The 12,649-nt window shown below is 32.8% G+C and overlaps 1 protein-coding gene and 1 long non-coding RNA gene across 6 annotated transcripts in view; one reads left to right on the top strand and one right to left on the bottom strand.

Annotated features, from left to right (window-relative positions):
- sdk (sidekick cell adhesion molecule) overlaps window positions 1-12,649 on the top strand; it is a 556,813-nt gene that overhangs the window by 334,108 nt on the left and 210,056 nt on the right. The gene's annotated exons all lie outside the window — the stretch shown is intronic.
- On the bottom strand, window positions 2,989-4,185 carry LOC141481713 (uncharacterized). The gene is made up of 4 exons (XR_012465120.1): window positions 3,934-4,185; window positions 3,784-3,840; window positions 3,582-3,723; window positions 2,989-3,136 (listed from the first exon to the last, which is right to left on the bottom strand). It is a non-coding gene; the product is annotated as an uncharacterized lncRNA (long non-coding RNA).

Genomic DNA, 12,649 nt, shown 5'->3' with positions numbered 1-12,649 from the left:
TTCAATTCAAATAAGATTCCTCTTGGCTGGGATTAAATCAAATAGGTGAATGAATGTCATTACGATGTCATCGATGACATAAGCAAATCAAGCTTATTTCGTGACATTAAAAAAATCGTAATACATGAATGAATAGTGTGTATTTTCTATGTTATCCAATTTGGTACTGAAGAGCCTTGGGGCAAGTGTCTTAAGGCGAAACATCGGTGTATACCAGTGAGGGTGACAGTGTTCCATGTAAGTGCAATTTATTACCATTCATTCAAAGTAGAACTCATGTGAATGATATCTGATTTTTATTCCACAACGAATGTTTGAAACACAAACTGAGTAGAGAAAAGTATCTTCTGTATAATTCAGTGTTCATATAGAAGTATTTGTTTCGAACGAAGTTTTTTCTTTTGTGTAATTCAATGTTTATATGAAAGTAGCTTTTTCAGGAGGACTTTCTTTCAGTTTGTGTCTGAAAGTTACTTCTCTTCATGATCTACACATCCATGTATAGATTTACTTTCTTTCCCAAAAATATTCTTTGTGTGACGTAAGTTATTTGTTAAGTGAGCAAAAACAGATTTAACAGGTTGCACAAGAATAACTATTCAGTATACTGAACATTGAGCAGAAAGCTTTTTTCTGTTGATCGCAGAATGAATATGACCTATGGCACACATATGAAAAACATATTTTTCATTTTTGAATAGAGTTTTTTCATTTAAATTAATGATTTTTCGTAATTATAGAATTCGTCAGCATGAATTATTGAAAATAAAAACATAATGTTGGTCCACAAAGACCTCTAGATACCAATTTGAATGAAATCATGATTTCTTATCGAAAATTCTTTATATCGGAACTCACAAACCGTACCGCTTGTTTTATCAAATCTGAGAATAAATCACAAATTTCTTCATTTGATTTTCTAAAGCAAAGTTCATTACTTTCGAAATTAACATTTATCATTATTATGAATTAGTTCATATGAAATAATTTCATTTTAACCCAGTAAACCATGGGTTTTATTATAAAGCCATACATGAATAAAAATATAGTAGGTGGTAGAAAAACTGGCCTCATTTCCATAATAATTAATGATAAATCAGATTTCCTGTAGGAACTATTTAAACAGAATACATGTTCACCTGGAACGATTTATTTTATAAATATATAATATCCCTTCGATTGTCAACTAAACCACCGCCACTGTTTTATGATCCAACTTACTTCAACTGTAAACAAACTCTCCATAACTCCTCATTACCCGCCACCCCCCTTGCCTATAAGTTGTACAGAAAAGGATAGTAGGATACCCGTTTCATAATACATGTATTGTATTGGATTAGGCATGGCAATTCTATATCTTTTTATTACTCTGAGGTTTCGTCATATGATTAATGGGATACTTGATGGGACTTGACAGAAAATATTTCTGTTACGAAGTGGTGGTGAATGAATGAAAATAAAATTTAATTTTACTATGGCCGAATGAATTTGGGAAAAAGGAAATATTATGAATGTTGTTTTTTCTTGTCTCTAAGGAGCTCGTCTCTAAGGAAAACGACGCAATAAAAGATTATTTGGTGAAATTTGGGATAAGCTGCACATGCCGGTTTTGAAAAAATGTTTATTTGTAATACATTGATGGATGTAGCTGTTACTACGTGGTAGGAAATCATAATGAAGAAAAGAGAATTGAAATTTTCTATGTTTTTTACCACTTTCATTTGTAACTAACGTTACCCGGCATGTGGTCTGAATGCTACTTCCACATTGTAATGGTTAGATAAATGTCTTAGACCTAACCATTACACCCAATCAAAATGAATTCAAGTTCAATGTTTTCAGAAAACCTAGCTATACAGACATTACCATCCCAAGTGATTATATCCTTCCAGGCAGTCATAAATTAGCAGACTACAATTTAATGTTTCATAGAGAAAAAAAAAGATTTGTTGAATGAAATAAAATTCACTTCATTCAAAGAAATAAAAGTGTCATATATGCACGACAAAATATTTTGTTGGTGCAAGTAAAAAGAATTCTTGACTCCTAACTATTTCTTCAAGCATATGTTCATTGTAACAAACAAATATTTCATTGAAACAATCGCCTCCATTAGTTATTTGAATTCAAAGAAGAATTGAATTCAAGTAATATTTTGTCTAATTGATAGCGAGAATGATTTAGAGTAATTCGAATATTCTATTGAACAAACAAAATTTAAAGATGGGTGAAATAGTGGATCTGATTGAAATAATCAAATGTATTTTCTATTTGAATAAAAGTTATGTTGAAGAAACATAATATATCTGCAGGATGATGAAGAACCTTGTTTGTTTTGATAATGGGAAAATTTCCACTAAAGTAATGATTTTGTTGAACAAATAATGAATAGTAGTTGAACGAACAATGTTTATACCTCATTGTGAGTATCTTTCTGATAGAGTAAAGCATTTCGAAAGTTCAAAATAAGTATGAATAATGATGTACCAAATGAAATAAAGTTACAAATCAAAATCCTTCCCTCAGTTCTACTGAAAATTACTTTTCTCTTCTCCAAAACTTCAATATGTTTTTTAAGTTTGTAGATAAAAAGCATTACGTATAGTTTTAGTATATTGAGAAAATTACTTTTCAGCAGAATCAGAAATACAGAGTCAGTGATTGAATTTACATGAATCTCCAATCAAAATAGATCAAGTTATTGAATAATTGTGAGAATATATTATAGTTTGTTCAACAACCCGATTTCTCAATACATCAAATACACTTTGTATCATTTTCTCAACTGGATCATTGATCTACTTACGTATCACGATTTTTTAATCAGCTGCTGATGGGAGTCTTGCGGATAATATTTCATATTCAATACTGATTATGTAAATGCCATGGAAAATTGTTCAACGTGAGAATGAGCAAAATATAAATAAAAATCGAGAAATTTTAGTACCAAATTTATTCAAACAATCAATAAATTATAATTGACTTCTACAAATATTTAAATGAAAATATAAATTTTTCACAAATGGTTAATCCTAATATGAAACATTAACATATTTTATTATTTATTATTATTATTGGTGATATCTACTAAAAAACAATTAGAGTTGATTTCGAAACCTTTCACTGAAGTAATGATCTAAAATGAAAGAGAACAGAGATTAGTGATAGTCTACATTTTCGCAATAATACTATTGGATCAATTTCTATTAACAAGCTTAGATATTATCCCATAGAAATATAAAAATATAATAATTTTTTTTTGTACACATCCAATTTAACAAAAGGAGATACCCTTATTTTTTGATAATAGGAAAAAACAATGACTTACTTCATCACAGAAAAATTTGATTAGAAATATGACTGTGATGACAAAATTTACCTAGGTCTCCAATCGTAACTTTCAGGCCTTCAAATCTATTAAATTTAAGAATTCTAGCATTCAATTACTTAGGTATAGACCTGAATAATAATAAGTATCTACAGCAAATCGCAAAATTATATAGTTATTTGAGAAAACTGAATATGTTTTTAATTGTAATGGTATACATATTTATTATTAAAGTTATGAATGAAAGACATACCTCTGTTATATATGACTCTTAATTTATTCCATCAATTGCTTCCTTGATTGAATATTTTTCTTTTGCCAATTGGAGGAGTCATTTCTTTCATTTCTTCATCAGTGAGCCTTTTAGCTATGTCTAAGGTTACATCATTTTCTGTCTGAAAAGTATGTGTTTTAAGTATATTATTAGGAGATAAATAATATATGTATTTTTTTACCTTGAAAAATGCCAATTAGGTCATTTAATCCCAAGTTATTAAGAAATTCCTCCATGTCTAAAAATAAAAGAGATTATATTGCAATTATATCCAATACATGCTATTCATAATTATTTCAAAATATGGAATGAAAGAAAGTTATCAACATACCTGTGAAAACACTGAAAAACTTCAATCCACGTATAATCAAAAAGAAACTGTAAACCTCTTCGTCATTTCCTTGAAAAACACAAAACACATTGTTAATTCTTATTCCATTCGTGATTAGTTTACGGTTCTTGCGAAAATGCAAATGGTGCCGACCGGCACTCTATTCCTTAGAAGTATTTCAACTATATCATTTCTTTAAAGGAAACAATTCAATTTTTCAAACCAACAAATAATAAAAATGTTGAAATGAAATTATCCATAATTTTGAAATTATTTCCAAAATTAGTTAAAGGTATTGAAATGTATTGTTGAAGTGAAAATAAATATTCGGTTGATTCAATTATATATTAGTGTCAAAACAGCACCCCATAGTGTTAAACTGAATTGGAAAGTTTTCATTCAACAGACGTACTTTTGATTTGATGAAATTATATTGTTTGACTCAACCGAATTATTTTGAGAACTCAATAAATGTTATTCTTGAAATGATTCACAATTCATTTGACTAAGTAAAATACCTCTTGAATTGAAATATTAGAGAAATTAAAATGAGAATTTCATTTTGTCTCCGCAAAATTATCATCTAATCAATACAATACACACGTCGTTTGGAACGAATGATATTTAATCAAAGTGATGAAATAAATTAGACTAAATAAATTTCTTTGAAGTAACAAATCTTTTTTTTCCGTGGCACAGCCTTTGTCTGCTAACAATCTATAGGGTCCGCCATCTAACGTTTTTTCTTTCAACTAGTGCTTATTTCGTGAATGGTAACACTTAGCTCATGTTTGATTTGACATATAATTAGTTTTATCCTTCCGCTGAACGAATATGGTTGTGTATACGCTTGAACAACGCTGGAAGATATTGCGACATTACTTTGAAAATCATGGTAATGTTGCAGAATGTGTGCGAAAATTGCGTATGGATTTTGGAAGAAGAGAAGCACCGTCAGCTCCGTATGTTTGTTATCTTGTGAAACTGGCATCCTCATCGATAAACCAAAGCGTGAAGAGCCAAAAACAGTGCGTACATCCGAGAATATTGCTGCTGTGGCAGAAAGTGTGCGTGAAGCGCCATCAACATCAATTCACCGTCGTTCTCAACAATTAAACATTTCGGAGACATCATTGAGACGAATTTTGCATAAAGACCTTGGTATGACGCCATACAAAGTCCAATTGGTTCAGGAGTTGAAGTCAACTGACCATCCAATGCGTTTTCGCTTCGTTAAGTGGGCCTGCGATCGACTTACAGAAGATGCCGATTTTGCAAAAAAAATCATCTTCTCAGATGAAGCTCATTTTGACACCGTTGGACTATTATTTGTGGGGTGCCGTCAAAGATGAGTGTTACGCCGACAAGCCAGAGACAATTGACGCTTTAAAGGACTATATTTGTGAAGCCATTGGTGAAATACACTTGCACACAATCGATAATGTGCCTAAAAATTGGGCCGATCGTGTAGCCTACTGCATGGCCAGCCGAGGCAGCCATTTGAATGAAATTATTTTCCATTATTAACCGGAAGGATTTTACTTTCAAATAAAAAAAAAATGAGAAAATATTCAGTATTTTTTATAGCATTTAAAAAAAAGTTATTTGGCGAACCCTATAGCTTGGGAAATGGAAATAATTACACAGATAGGCCATAATAATGGTTTCCATCCAGAAGTTAATCAGAAAACAAAGACGTAAATACAAATTAATATACCTCCAGATGAAACAATCAGAAATAAAAAAATGGGTAACGCCAACACATTTTGGAAAAAGAACAGAAATAATTGCGGGTTTCTTCAGAAAAAACAATGTGGAAGTGGCATTCAGACCACATGCCAGGTTATCTGATTTCCTTTTCAATGCCAAAGATAAAGTGGACAAGTTGAAGAAATCTGAAATTTGTAAGCTTAAGTGTCCGGAGTGAAATAGTGTTTATGTGGGACAAACTGGTCGAAATTTCCAAAAACGGTATGTTGAACATGAACGGTCCTTCAGACTGACTTGGAAATTCATTAGCATAAACATTGCGGATGCAACCTGTTAAATGATCAAATCGATTCAGTTTACTCGCTGATTTTCAGTTTAGCATATCCACATTGTAACAAGTAAACAAAATTCAGGTAATCAATTGAGCTAAGTACTTCTATTATTACCTACAATGGTTTTGTATAAGGCTAATGTAATCATTTTTATTTAAATGTATATCTGAGAATGTCCGTATAGGACGAAACTGCAGTAACGTTAGTTACAAATAAAAGTGGTAAAAAACATAGAAAGTTTCAATTCTATTTCCTTCATTGTTTATGTGTATTACGTATTTTGTTCGCACACAAACCCCTACGACCTCAGCTACTCATTCTTGAATCTTCAAAGGTAAAATACAATATTGGATACAATTCTACTTATTATTATCACTCCTAACAGGAATTCTTATCCCACTTGCCTTTGCTTCCGCTTACATAAATCTCAATACATTGTTCACAATTTTTCTGCTTTGTTCACTGACAACGTCGTTTTTCAGTTAACTGTTCGAAAGACAAGAAGTAACTGACAGTTTACCAAACAGAATAATTTCTCCACTTACTGTACCAGCACTACACGAGTTCATCGATAGCTATGAGCTCTCGCCAACTACGCCAAATGAATATTACTTCAATGTTACAGAAACAGTCTCATTTAACAGGTCAATAACAGTAGCAAGTTGTAAAATTCGTAACTCGATACAATAACTACACACATCGGAAAAGTCTAGGGATATTTTTATAACATACTGAATATCATAAAAATAAATGCATGAGTTCGTTTAATTTCGATTAAATTGGTACACTCGACCACCCTGTAGATTTCTATGGGTTGAACAAAGCCTGCAAAAACGGTAACTAATATTTTATCGAATTTTTTACAAACTGTAGGTTTTCGGCTAAAATGAATAATCTGAAGGTGTCGAGTTTGTACATTCTATGCAGTTCTTGCTCAGCAATTAAACTGGAAATATTGTGCTTTAACATGGAACGCCATCACTTACCATTGGTTGAGATGAATAGAGCTGTAGGGCTTCTTCAAGGTGGCATGCGACAAAATGATGTAGCTCTTCGTTTGGGGGTCTCCCAAAGTGTTATCAGTCGATTGTGGCGGCGTTTCCGTGAAACTGGCAGTCCAGCCGAACAACATCCAGGGCGAGGACGCGCTACAACTGCAGTTCAAGACCGATTTTTGGTCTTAACCGCAAGAAGACAATCACAGCACCTGAGTTGGTTAACGTGTTGCAGCAGACGCACCAGGTAACCATTGGTCGTGATACTGTCAGAAATCGACTGCATGAAGCAGATCTCCACAACAGAAGACCACTTAGATGTCCACCTTTGTCGAGAGGCAATCGCGGTAGAAGTATAGAGTGGTGTCAAGAACATCAAAACTGGGATGCAAATGACTGGGCCACAGTTTTGTTTACAGAGGAATCCAGATTTGGATTTCATCCAGATTCTCGCCGAGTAAGACTGTGGAGACGACCTGGAAATAATGAACGTTTGAGACACGTCCAGGAAGTCCACACATACAGAGGTGGTACAGTAATGCTATGGGGCGGAATCATGATCGGCGGCAGAACCGATCTCGTTTTTCCAAATCGCTCCCTCACAGCTCGACAGTACCTCGACACCTTTCTCCTACCTATCGTCCGTCCGTTTGCTGGTGCTGTTGGTGAAAACTTCCACCTAATGCACGATAATGCTCGTCCACATGTCGCGCGTCTAGTGACTGACCGGCTCACCAACGAAGGAGTTGATGTATTGCCATGGCCAGCACAATCACCGGACCTGAATCCCATCGAGTATGTGTGGGACATGCTTCAACGAAGAATTACTCCGCATATGGGGAACATTCACACAACGTTTCAATTGAGAGAGCTTTTAATCGCTGAAAGGGCAAATGTACCTCAACAAGACATTGACAGTCTCATTTTGTCGATGCACGATAGATGTAGGGCCGTAATAAACCAGCGTGGAGGCCATACTTTGTACTGATTCCAATTTTTTTTTGTATTATGATTTTTTTTCAGGGTGCCAAAGAAGAGCCATATTTTTTTTAGTTTTGCTTATATGCGCACTCAGTATTTTTGACCATTTGATAAATTTTGTTGTAAGTTACATTCGTTTAATAATCACCTGTCAACTTTTTTTTCCTAAAGCGATCTAAAAAAAATATTACCATTTTTAAAAATATCCCTAGACTTTTCCGATGTGTGTGTATTTAGGATTTAATGCTGTCAATCGATATTGCAAAATATTGAACCGGTATAGTATACCTACACGAGCGACGCTTTTTGATTGATTCAATATTCCTTTCAATACAAATAAAACCGCTAGCCTTCTCCTTAATGGCTAATTTATAAACGTTACACACAGGAAAACCTTGCGTCCTCCTTATTGAATGAATAAAAAACGATGGAAAAGCTGGAATGTAATTAAATGAAGCCAGTTTTGTCAGAAGCAAATATTATAACCAGAATTACTATATGAAGGAACATCAAAGGCCACTAAATTGAAAATTATATGCTTTCGAAAAACTGAGCTCTTTTATAGATTTTTTTCTTCAATTCCTTCAGGAAATTGTTATTTGAAAAGGTGTCTCACTCATTCAAGGAACCCAACAATGTCAAATCATCTCCTTTAATATCTCTCAATTTTTTGATATCCTATGAGTGATAAATGTTGTTGGCTTGTTGAAATGGAGAGTTGTTAATGTTTGATCTAGCTTATCAGTTTCTATCTTAAAACTATGTCTCTGTTTGCTTTGAAAATTTCCTGATCTAAAACACTACTACTGTTTTCATTTCAAATTCTTCATTTAATTTTTTTGTAATATTTATTGAACTATTGAGTTTATCTAGTACCCCGAAGGAGGAGGTAGTAGAACGAGCTATATCGAACTGAAAAACAGTTGTAAGCTGTAAAACAAATCAAAATCGTCATCAATAGATCGTTCAGCATTACTTTTATAAAAATTTCGCTTTTGCTTGTAAAGTACAAGCTTCTTTATTATTAAAAAGACATCGATAAAGACTGGTAAAACTTGGTGCTTTAATTAAACTCTATTTTGTCGTAATTCTAAGTGATTTCGGAGTTGTTGAAAGATATCATAATTTTTCTTTAAAAAAATGATAATTTAGATCGCACATTTTTTTAAACATTACATGAAAAATCGGTGTAAGGTGGAAGAGAAGCCTACATTTTGTCGGGAATTGTATTCATTCACACGATGAAATTCACTACTGAAATGCTACCCAAACAAGAACCTATCACGATTCAATTTTCAAATAGATGCTTCCTGTTGTGGATGATATTTTCCAGGACTAATGTAAAATAATTATATTCATATTCAACAAGCTAGTAGTTATTCAAATTTCACTGGTTACAAATTATAATCGATGTCACACAGAAGAATATTAAAAGTGGACATAGCATTACGGCCGTATTTAACCCTTATTACACTCATTTTCCTCTTTGTGTCATGCTCAGTATCATTCGGAGAATAACAGATCAAAACACGCCACGCTCTCATAATAATCTGATTTTTATAAAACCTGTTTTGTACATTATAATTTGTTAATTCGGATCGAATTAATGCAAATTTATTCATTTTTGTTCGGAATAAAAAATAAAATATTTCATTTTCATGGACCTACATCAAGAAATAACCCTCTTGTGAGGGAAAAGAAAGAAAAATAACTTAATAATATGGAGTTAGACTTAATGAAAAAATCGAAACTTTGCCAAGGCCTGGTGATTAAAGGGAGTGGTGATGAATGGTTGCGATATTTCAATTCGTAGATTTGGAAAGTCGTGATGAGCTTGATGAGTTACGGAAATTCGGAAAAAATGAGTTTTTCTGCACGACATTCATGATTTTTGTACACATATGATCGAACTATTTAAGTATAGATTTTTTTTTGTGATTACATGATAGCAAGAAAAACTATTTTATTACAGATATTGATTAAGCGATAACATCACAATTTAGTAGTACTATACTCTATCTGACCAACAGAGTGCTCCAAAATATTATCAGTCACAGTTACGTGATATCCCAGACAAGGCTGCTTGCACAGAGTCGCACTAAGAAACAACCGAATTTTTTTTCTAAAAATGTGGCGGGGTATAGGAAATGTTTTTAGGTGTAGTGTGGGGACACCCATTAGCAGTTTCTTCACCCCTTTCAGTACTTGACATTTTGAAAATTTTAAACTTGAAAATACCGTATATATACACCACAGGCATTAAAACGTAAGTGACCACTCCGACAATGTAACAATGAATTTCTCCAGCCGATTGCAGTTTTATCTGATTGGCCAGCGTAAGAAGGCTTGTTTATTTTACCCAATAGATGCAAATGTACGTGGTGATCATGATTTGACCACGCATTTATCTTTGTTTGGGTTACTTTGTTTGCTGGATGAATATAGTCAGCATCATCAGTGACAACAATTTTCAATTACGGTCCTGTCATTTATTTATGTATTTATTTTATTTATTTATACACACGGACAAGCCCAATTCAGATATTAGTAGTACAGTGCTATGTAGCACTTGATGCAATAAAGTGGATTAAAAGTAAATTGTAAAAATAGATAGGCAATCTTTATCATTTTGTAGACACAATGCATCAGCTTCGCTTTTAATTATTTTAAAACATTGTAAGTCGTCGGCAAATAGCAAAGCTTCGCTTTTATGGAAAAAACTCATTAGATCGTTGATAAAAAGATTAAACAACAGTGGTCCCAAATATGAACCTTGTGAAACACCCGATGTAACTGCGATGGAATGAGAATAATAATAATTAACTCTAAGTTCTTGCGGTGAATTGTTTTGATTTCTTCAAAACATATCCAACTATTGGCATACCTCAGATATTATTCAATAATTTCGATAAGAAACGATCATTCGTATTTTTCCTATTCGTACATTTTTGTATTACAGTTATCCTTGCTTCAAGGCTGATTTCTGATGAATCAATTTTTATTTGAAATATTTTTATAATTCCCAATCTTCGAAGCTACCAAAATATCAGGTTTTGGTCAAAATATGATTGTTGTGTAATTTGGGAGCATTTAGATGTTATATTCCCAACAAAATATATTGGAAACAATGGAAATGCCTGGCCAGCTCGATATCCAGATTCCAAATTCCTTTAGATTCTTTTGTCTGGGGATACATAAAGGGTTTTTCGGCACCTAGCACGATATCGATATCTAAAACAAAACATTGAAGATACATATAATAGCATTACCGACATTTTTTGTGCAGTCAACAAAATGGTCGTCAATTCGAACATTATATGTAGTTTGTCATTTTCTGTATTGGTTTTATTTTAACCGAAAATCCATAAAAATAAATTGTTTTTCCGTTTGAACATTGTCACCGATGATGCGAGTTATTTTAAATGAAAAGCTATAAAAATATCAAGTGTGATATACCACTGAATTGTGATTTTATAGCTTTATCAATATTTGTAATGAAAGAGACAGATTCGAAAAAATGAGTTATTATTGGCAGAGTTGATACGAAACTTTTACATCGTTATAGTACATTTCAAATACAATAAAACTTTCTGTTCCAATTTTTTTTTGATGTTTCATTCACTATTTCTCACCTTTATATTTCAATTTATATATATGTAATTTATAAGTTTCCTCACTGAATCTATGCATCATATTCCGTATTTGGATATTTGTTATCAGTTTCTAATTCAGTTACTACACTCTACACTCCTTATGCCATATAATGGCTTCATATGATGGCTTCAGTTAGCTATTGTCTAACTCAATCCATAAATGTCACAACAGCGTATGTGGAAGACTCCTTCTACTTGTTTATCCTTTCTGCCAATTGTTTGTCACGGCACTTCGAAATTCAAAAGGGAAAAAAAATTTCGTATTGGTCGAATTAAGTTCTGCAGTAAAATACTTTATGATGTTTAAAATAAATAAATTCAACTAAAATAAAATTATCCAAGCAAATACCATTCGAATCATCTGTCACGTCAGTCTCTACTCATTACACTGTAGATTAATGGACTGATACCTATCAGAAAACAACTACTCTCCTGGCTAATACCACGAAGGTCGTTGGATTATATCCGACAGGTGTCAGTTGCAGGATTTTTCACTGAAGTTATTCCTGCATATGCGATACAACTGCCGCAATAGATTTTAAATTATTAGAACACACTTGCAGATTTTTTTTTTGTGTTTCTTGTAAGCTGAAAGCCAAAGAGGGGTTTTCTAGTTCTTTTCTTTCCTTCATACGAGAGAAATGACATAATATGAAACTTACGCTTCTTTTTAAGAAAATTTTAAAAATCAAATCATGACCTTTATTGCATTACACCATAATGTGTTGAGAAATTTAAGGTTCACTTCAATAGGCTAGTGGAAACGACCAAAAGAAAAGTGGAACACGTTTGATGAAAAGACACTTTATTGAAAGTTTCACACACGGTTTTTACGATGTCTGCATGCACGCTATTCCACGATCAATTTTGTGAACAACGTGGATAATAGTGTTGCTTATGTATGAGCTGTTTTCTGTTATATCAATGGCAATCATCATATACTGATGTCAATGTCGGAACTGATTTAAAAAAAGATAATTAATTTCATTCAACATCATTTTGTACAAAAGAAGTGAATTTTCGAATGATGGATTACATAAGGATA

This window comes from Leptinotarsa decemlineata, unplaced genomic scaffold (assembly GCF_025532065.1).
Source record: "Leptinotarsa decemlineata unplaced genomic scaffold, Ldec_3_MD MMD2_P_RNA_scaffold_12, whole genome shotgun sequence".
Lineage (NCBI taxonomy): Eukaryota > Metazoa > Arthropoda > Insecta > Coleoptera > Chrysomelidae > Leptinotarsa > Leptinotarsa decemlineata.
Note: the sequence above shows the minus strand (reverse complement) of the source record. Positions and strands in the feature narration are given on the sequence as shown.